This window comes from Mobula birostris, chromosome 3 (assembly GCF_030028105.1).
Source record: "Mobula birostris isolate sMobBir1 chromosome 3, sMobBir1.hap1, whole genome shotgun sequence".
In the NCBI taxonomy this organism is placed as follows: Eukaryota; Metazoa; Chordata; class Chondrichthyes; order Myliobatiformes; family Myliobatidae; genus Mobula; species Mobula birostris.
Genome location: NC_092372.1, coordinates 36,713,353 through 36,721,703, shown reverse-complemented (window position 1 = coordinate 36,721,703; position 8,351 = coordinate 36,713,353). Strand labels below are relative to the sequence as shown.

At 48.7% G+C, this 8,351-nt stretch overlaps 1 pseudogene; it reads right to left on the bottom strand.

The window, feature by feature from the left end:
* Positions 1–239: 239 nt before the first annotated feature.
* Positions 240–3,914, bottom strand: LOC140195655 (uncharacterized; annotated as a pseudogene).
* Positions 3,915–8,351: the final 4,437 nt, after the last annotated feature.

Sequence of the window (8,351 nt, the reverse complement as noted above, 5' to 3'; positions counted from 1 at the left end):
ATCCAGAGCTACCAGGAGAGGCCCTTCAGCCCAGTTTTCAGGCCGGATCCTTAACAGTACTCCCCACAGACATCTCCGGACGTCCTTCTTGCTGGTACGGGATGGCTCCTATGAAAGTCCTTAATGAGAGAGGGATCCAGGATATCTCGAGCGGGAACCCAACACCTCTCTTCGGGGCCATAGCCCTCCCAATCAATGAGGTATTGCAGTCCACGACCTCTGTGTCGAACGTCCAGTAATCAGCGCACAGTGAAGGTCTGTGAGCCATCGATGAGATGGGGAGGGGGAGGGGGCTTGGGGGTGGGACAGGGAGGGCTGTAGACAAAGGGCTTAATCCTTGAAACATGGAATGTAGGATGGATTCTGCGAAGGGTAGGGGGTAGATTTAGACGTACCGCCAAAGGGCTGATCACCTTGGTGATGGGGAAAGGACCAATGTAGCGTGGCGCCGGCTTGCGGGAGTCCACCTTCAAGGGGATATCATGCGAAGATAACCACACCTTCTGACCCTGGCAGTAATGGGGGGCCTCGATGCGGTGACGGTCTGCTTGCTGCTTCACTCTGGCTGTAGATTGAAGCAGCGCCTTTCGGGCTCGTCTCCAGGTCCATGAACACCTCTGGACAAACGCTTTGGCTGACGGAACGCCCACTTCCTCCTCCTGAGACACGGATAAGGGGGATTGATAGCCAAGACAGCACTGGAATGGTAATAAACCTGATGAAGCAGAAGGCAAAGAATTAATGGTATACTCGACCCAGGGAAGTTGCTGACTCCAAGAGGAAGATTCCTGAGACGTCACACAATGGAGCATCACCTCCATCTGCTGATTAGCCCGCTCGGTCTGGCCATTACTCTGTGGATGAAACCCAGATAAGAGGTTAACCCTGATCCCGAGTAGTTTGCAACAGGCCCTCCAAAAGTGGGAGGTAAATTGCGAACCTCTATCAGATACCACTTCAACGGGGAGACCGTGAATACGGAAAACATGCTGAATCACCAGGTTGGCAGTCTCCTTGGCAGAGGGCAGCTTGGGAAGGGGAACGAAGTGGACCGATTTGGAAAAGTGATCCACTATGGTACGAACGGTAGTATTACCGTCGGATGGAGTCCAGTGACAAAGTCCAGTGCAATGTGTGACCAGGGCCTTCTAGGAACAGGCAGGGGTTGCGGGAGACCAGTTGGTGGCTGGCTGGAAGTCTTGTTCTGTGCACAGGCTGGGCAGCCAGAAATGAAGCTCTCAACATCCTTCCTCAGGGATGGCCACCAAAATCTTTGACTGATGAAAGCCGTCGTGCGTCTGATGCCAGGGTGAGATGCCAGTCTGGAGGTGTGTCCCCACTGGAGAACCTGGGAGCGGACAGACTGGGGAACGTACAATAGAATAGCAGGGCAGGCACTAGGAACAGACTCACCCTGCTGGGCAGACTGGAGCACAGATTCAATCTCCCACTGTGCTGCAGTGACCAGACATCGCTTGGGGAGAATGGTCGTACCCTCGGGCGCCTCGTCGGTTTTTGGAAACTGCCTGGAGAGCGCGTCAGGCTTGCCGTTCTTAGAGCCAGGACGGTAGGCCAGGGTGAATCTAAAACGGGCAAAAAACAGGGACCACCGAGCCTGGCGGGAGTTGAGGTGTTTGGCTGAACGGAGATATTCCAGGTTCTTGTGATCTGTCCAGACGAGAAAAGGAGTCGTCGTTTCCTCAAGCCAATGCCGCCATTTCTCAAGAGCAAGTTTAACAGCCAGTAACTCTGCATTGCCGATGTCATAGTTGCGTTCTGCGGGTGAAAATTTGTGGGAAGAAAGACGCTCGGGTGTAGCCTGTCGTCCTCTGCTGAACGCTGTGACAGTGGAGCCCCCACTCCTGCATCAGAGGCGTCAGTCTCTACAATAAACTGCCTGGTAGGATCGGGCTGAAGGAGGGTAGGTGCCGTGGTGAAACCAGTCTTTAGATCTGAAAAGGCTTTCTCAGCCGCTGGATTCCAGGCAAACTTCGACTTGGAGGAGGTTAGAGCAGTCAGCGGGGCGGCCAGGATGCTGAAATTTCAAATGATTTGGTGATAGAAGTTGGCAAACCCAAGAAAGCGTTGGACATCTCATCAAGAGGCGAGTTGTGGCCACTCTTCTACTGCCTTGATCTTCTGAGGGTCCATCTGGAGTCCTCCAGCGCTGATCACGTATCCCAGAAACGAAGTTGAACTCCGGTGAAATTCACACTTTTCCGTCTTCACAAATAACTGATTCTCCAGGAGTCGTTGGAGCACCCGACGGACGTGCTGGATGTGTTCAGAGAGGGACCTAGAAAATATCAGAATGTCATCTAAGTACACAAATACAAATTGATTCAGCATATCTCTGAGGACATTATTCACCAGGGACTGGAACACAGCAGCACCATTAGAAAGTCTGAAAGGCATTACCAAATATTCGTAGTGCCCAAATGGCATATTGAACGCGGTCTTCCACTCATCCCCCTCTCTTATGCGGACCAGATGGTAAGCGTTGCGGAGGTCCAGCTTAGAGAAGATAGAAGCACCCTGGAGCAATTCAAATGCAGATGACATAAGAGGAAGAGGATAGCGGTTCTTAATGGTGACCTCATTGAGACCTCTATAGTCCACGCAAGGACGCAGGGACCTGTCCTTCTTGGCTACAAAGAAGAACCCTGCGCCTGCCGGGGAGGAAGAGGGACAGATAATTCCTGCAGCCAAGGCCACCTGGATATACTCGTCCATCGCTTCCCTTTCAGGTGGAGATAGGGAATACAGACAGCCCCTAGGTGGCGAGGTTCCCAGAAGGAGATCTATAGCGCAGTCATAGGGGCGATGTGGGGGTAAGGTGGTGGCCCGAGTCTTGCTGAGTACCAGTTTTAAGTCCAGATATTCCAGGGGTACAGAGGACAGATCGGGAAACTCTTCTGTAGGCAGAGGAATCAGACTTTTGAGTAGCATGAGCAACACTCAGACAATGATTTAGGCAGAAAGGACTCCAGCTTAACACTCTGTTATTAGACCAGTCAATGTGTGGACCGTGCTGAGCTAGCCATGGGTGGCCTAACACAACTTCAGCTTTGGGGGAATCTATTACATGGAAAGCAATGCTCTCCTGGTGATTGCCAGAAATGAGGAGACTCACCGGAGCTGTAGAGTGGGTAACCATGGCAAGTGTCACTCCGGTTATGCTGCTGGCCTCCAGGGGTTGCTTCAGACAGGAGAGTGGCATACCGAGATTGGCCGCAAAACTGGAACTGATAAAGTTTCCCTCAGCCCCTGAGTCGATAAAAACTGAAACGGTGTGTCTCCTCCCTTCAGCCAGTATAAAAGCAGGTAGCAGGGTTCGAGTGACAGGGAACTGTGGGAAGGAAGTACTGCTCGCCCGTAGTCCCCTCTTTACGAGCGAGCGTTGCCTTTTATGGGACAGGTAGATACATAGTGACCAGCCTGACCACAATACAGACAGGAGTTGGCACTGACTCTCCTCCTTCTTTCCGAAGGAGATAGACGGGTACAATCAATCTGCATGAGCTCCGTTGGGCTGGATGGGGCTGACTGAGGACTCAGGAAGGAGATCTGGGTGGTGGCTGGGAAGAGGTCAGGTGCCCCCTGGTGGTTCTTTCTGACCCCCGGACATCACGCTCCTGCTGACGCTGTTTTATGCGGCTGTCAATCTTAATGGCCAAATCGACCAGCTCTTGGAAGCCAGCAGGCAGGTCACGGGTGGCTAGTTCATCCTTAACCTCTTCGCTAAGCCCATAGAGGAACACGTCAGAATGGGCCGCCGAATTCCAGTTGGTAGTGGCGGTCAGTGTGTGGAACTGAATGGTGTAGCCCGAAACAGAACAGTTACCCTGACGAACTCGCAACATCTCCCTTGCTGCCTCTCGGCCCTGCTGCGAACGGTCAAAGACTCTTCTCATCTCCTCACAAAAGTCCTTAAACGTGTGGCAAAAGGGGGCTTTGCTGTTCCACACAGCCGCACCCCACTCTCTTGCTCTTCCTGACAGCAGCGCGATAACTTAAGCAATACGGGATCGATCAGTGGGAAAGGTAGTGGGCTGCAGCTCAAAAATCAGCAAGCATTGAGACAAGAAGGATCTGCAGGTGCCTGATTCACCATTGTAAAAGTTCAGGTGGAGGTAAACGGGGCTCTCGGGCTGGTTGGGTTGGAGTCTGTGGGGCTGATGGTGCAGCAAGAGAAGGCAGATTAGAGCTCAGCGCCAGCTGAATCTGCTGTAGCTGGGAGGCTATGCTGGTCAGAGTGGCGGAGAAGGCTTTCATCGGCTGGTTGATAGAGGCGAACTGCGTTTCATGTCTCCTTAACAACACGTCCAGTCGGGAGAGAGCCTCATGCACCTGGTTGGGGTCCGCTGAATCCATCTTGGCCAGTTCGTTCTGTCGGGTTTTGGTGGGACTCAAGTGCAGACCACTGAATACTTTTTCACCAGGATTTATTAGGGAGCACGAAGGAAACAGTCTTTCAAAAACAGAAGGCAGGCACGGTTCCAAAATGGCAGGCAGAGGTCTTAACCAGGAAAGGCAGTCAGGCGAGGGCAGACAATCCAGAGCGCACAGGCAAAAATCAGGTCCACAAACGGGCAAAATCCAAAACACAGAATCAGGCAAAATCGGTTGGCAGAAGTCGCAATGACAGGCTAGAACAACACAGGTCAGAACTGGGACAAACTGGCAGAGGATGCTAGTCAAGGCAGGGTTTAATTGGACAGAGTAATGAGTGAAAATTAGAAACAGGTGAGTGCAAATGAGGAGACAAGCAGGTCATTGGAGGAAGTCCAAAAAAGGAAAGGGGCTGGGCCAGAATCCACATGGTCAGGTGAAGGAAAAAGGAAATTAAAGACTGTCATGATCCAGAGCTACCAGCAGAGGCCCTTCGGCCCAGTGTTCAGGCCGGATCCTTAACAACAACACTCTCCAACAATTCATATCAAAGTTGCTGGTGAACGCAGCAGGCCAGTCAGCATCTCTAGGAAGAGGTACAGTCGACGTTTCGGGCCGAGACCCTTCGTCAGGACTAACTGAAGGAAGAGCTGGTAAGAGATTTGAAAGTGGGAGGGGGAGGGGGAGGGGGAGGGGGAGGGGGAGATCCAAAATAATAGGAGAAGACAGGAGGGGGAGGGATGGAGCCAAGAGCTGGACAGGTGATTGGCAAAAGGGATATGAGAGGATCATGGGACAGGAGGCCCAGGGAGAAGGAAAAGGGGGGGGGGGGAACCCAGAGGATGGGCAAGGGGTATAGTCAGAGGGACAGAGGGAGAAAAAGGAGAGAGAGAGCGAATTTGTGTATATAAATAAATAACGGATGGGGTACGAGGGGGAGGTGGGGCATTAGCGGAAGTTAGAGAAGTCAATGTTCATGCCATCAGATTGGAGGCTACCCAGACGGAATATAAGGTGTTGTTCCTCCAACCTGAGTGAGGCTTCATCTTTACAGTAGAGGAGGCCGTGGAAAGACATATCAGAATGGGAATGGGATGTGGAATTAAACTGTGTGGCCACTGGGAGATCCTGCTTTCTCTGGCGGACAGAGCGTAGGGCACAGAGCTGTCCAATCTCCCTGACAGGAGGCTCCATCCCTCCCCCTCCTGTCTTCTCCTATCATTTTGAATCTCTCCCTCCCCCTCCAACTTTCAAATCTCTTACTAGCTCTTCCTTCAGTTAGTCCTGACGAACGGTCTCGGCCCGAAACGTCAACTGTACCTCTTCCTAGAGATGCTGCCTGGCCTGCTGAGTTCACCAGCAACTTTGATGTGTGTTGCTTGAATTTCCAGCATCTGCAGAATTCCTCGTGTTTGCCACTCTCAAACAATTTATTGTTTGAGAGTAGACTGGGCCATAATTAGCTGGATTGCATTTCTCCAACTTTTTTGAACGTGAGAATACTTCCAGATTGTCTGGTAGATATTGTTGTTATTGTGCTGAAACACCTTGGGTAAAGCTATGGCCAGTTCTGGACTACAGATCTTCAGCTGGGATGTTGTCTTGCTCCATAGAAGACTGGCTCCATGATGGCAGAGCTCTCAGGAGAAAGCTGAGATTGTTCATTAACTTGGTATTTCTAATTAATAAGACTGTGAATGCATCAGTCTTGTCTTTAGCACTGAATTGCTACCCGCACATCATAATAACAAAATAAATGGTAATATTTAATTTGCATGGCAGAAAACTTAACCTAAATATTAATTGAGACATCAAACTTCTGCTCCAGACAGAGTAACTTGGTCATTATGACATTGCCACAAGGTAGGTAAACCACGTGACTGTCCTGACCCACATGATCAAAATATCTCAACACACAGAGATGCACAGTATGCTCATGCACATGGATACACTGGACTATTCCTCCTTCTTTAAGAGGTATTTTAACTATATGTCTTCACACTTTCAACAAGGAAAAGTAACTTTTGGATATGAATTATGTGTCAATTAACACATTTTGCATCTTTCATAAATGAGCAGCATCTCTGTACTGTAAATCTAGTGGAATGACTTTTGAACTTTTCTTGAGTACCTTACAAGTGTTGATGCTGGATCATTTTATGGACTGCTTGGTTCTGGATTTGAACTCAATTACATTTCCTTCCTATGCCAGACTTCACTTGGAATTCCTGCTTTGTTCCCTGATGTCGCAAATGGATCCAACTCAGAGACAGGTACAGCCTTGTGACCGTTCCCTCATGAGCAGCAGCCTCCCCAGCATTGAAGATATCTTCAAAAGGTGATGCCTTGGAAAGGACCTCCATCACCCAGGACATGCCCTCTTTGCATTGATAACATCAGAGAGGAGGTATGGGAGCCTGAAGACACATACTCAACGTTTTAGAAACAGCTTCTTCTCCGCCACCATCAGATATCTGAGCAGACAATGAACCAATTCATGAACACCACCTCCTTATTTTGTTTTGCTCTGTGTCTTGTATCTGTGTGTACAGGTAGTATTCTAGAAACACAGAGAGAGCGGAAGGGTGCGTCTTGTTTTGCAGTTCTCATACAACACACATGTGCACAATAATATACTCAGATCAAGTGAAGCACTTACTTACATACACCACAACACAGAAGTTGGGCTTCTTTTCTATCAGTTATCCAAACATAATTGAGAATGAAGTAAATGCAAACCCTGTGAAGTGAAAAATAGATCACACTGATGATATATTCCTAATATGGAATCCCAATAAACAATCCCAAATAATGCAAATATTTGTTTGAGTACCACAGACAAAAAGGCATCTAATAAGAAAACACAAATAAATTACAAAGTACAGAACTTTGGCAACTGACGGGAACGTTTTATGTGTTGCATCCTTCTGAACACCAAGCACACTCATCTCAAATGCTAACTGTATTTGTTACTGTTCACTTCATGTCAACATTTTCAGTTAAATATTTATAAAAGCAAATATTTTCAGCAACAGAAAATGTAAAATGAACTTCAGAATGTTAACAAATAGTGCAGTCACTTTGCAATATACAACCAAGTTATGTTGTTGAAACCCATTTGTAAATCAATTTGTTTTCAAGTTGAACCATGCTTTAAATGTCAATGTCCAGAGACACAGGCATGGTATTGCTGATACACTCACGGATCACTGACCTTTTTCACTGTGCACGGTTACTGGAATGGTGACAATCCCAAGATCACTGCTCTACCCTCCATGCCAGGGTTCAGATACTTACCACAATTGTCCAGGTTCTCTGATCTGCACCCTGATTGCCAACAATCATTGACCAAAACCCTGTTTGCAGGATCATATTCCTGTGTTCATAATTCAAGTTCAGGTCTGTTGCCATCTGTCTGTGCATATGTACAACCGAACGAAATGTGTTCCTCCGGTCCACCGTGCATCCACAAAACATGTATCGCACAGAGCACATAAAACAAAATATTATCATAAATAAGTTCATAAAATATAATTTAAAATGCATGTAGTGCACAGCACAGGTAAACAGTAAACAGTGAAGCTCACCAGTACAGTAAAGTCTCACTGTTCTAGTGACAAGACTCTGGTGGTGGCAGGGATTTCATTAGTTTCACAGCCCGAGGGAAGAAGCTGTTACCCAGTCTGGCAGTCCTAGTCCTGATGCTCCTGTACCTCCTTCCTGATGGTAGTGGGTCAAAGGGACTGTGGGACGGGTGCTAGGGATCCTCAACAACGCTTTGGGTCCTTCATCTACTAATGCTCCCAGTAGATGTCACAAATGAGGTGAGGGGGACCTTGGTGATCTTTCCAGTGGTTTTTACTATACTCTGTAGGGTCTTGGGTCCAATACCTTGCAGCTTCCATACCACATAATAATGCAGCCAGACAGGACATTGTCGACGGCGCTCCTGTAGGAAG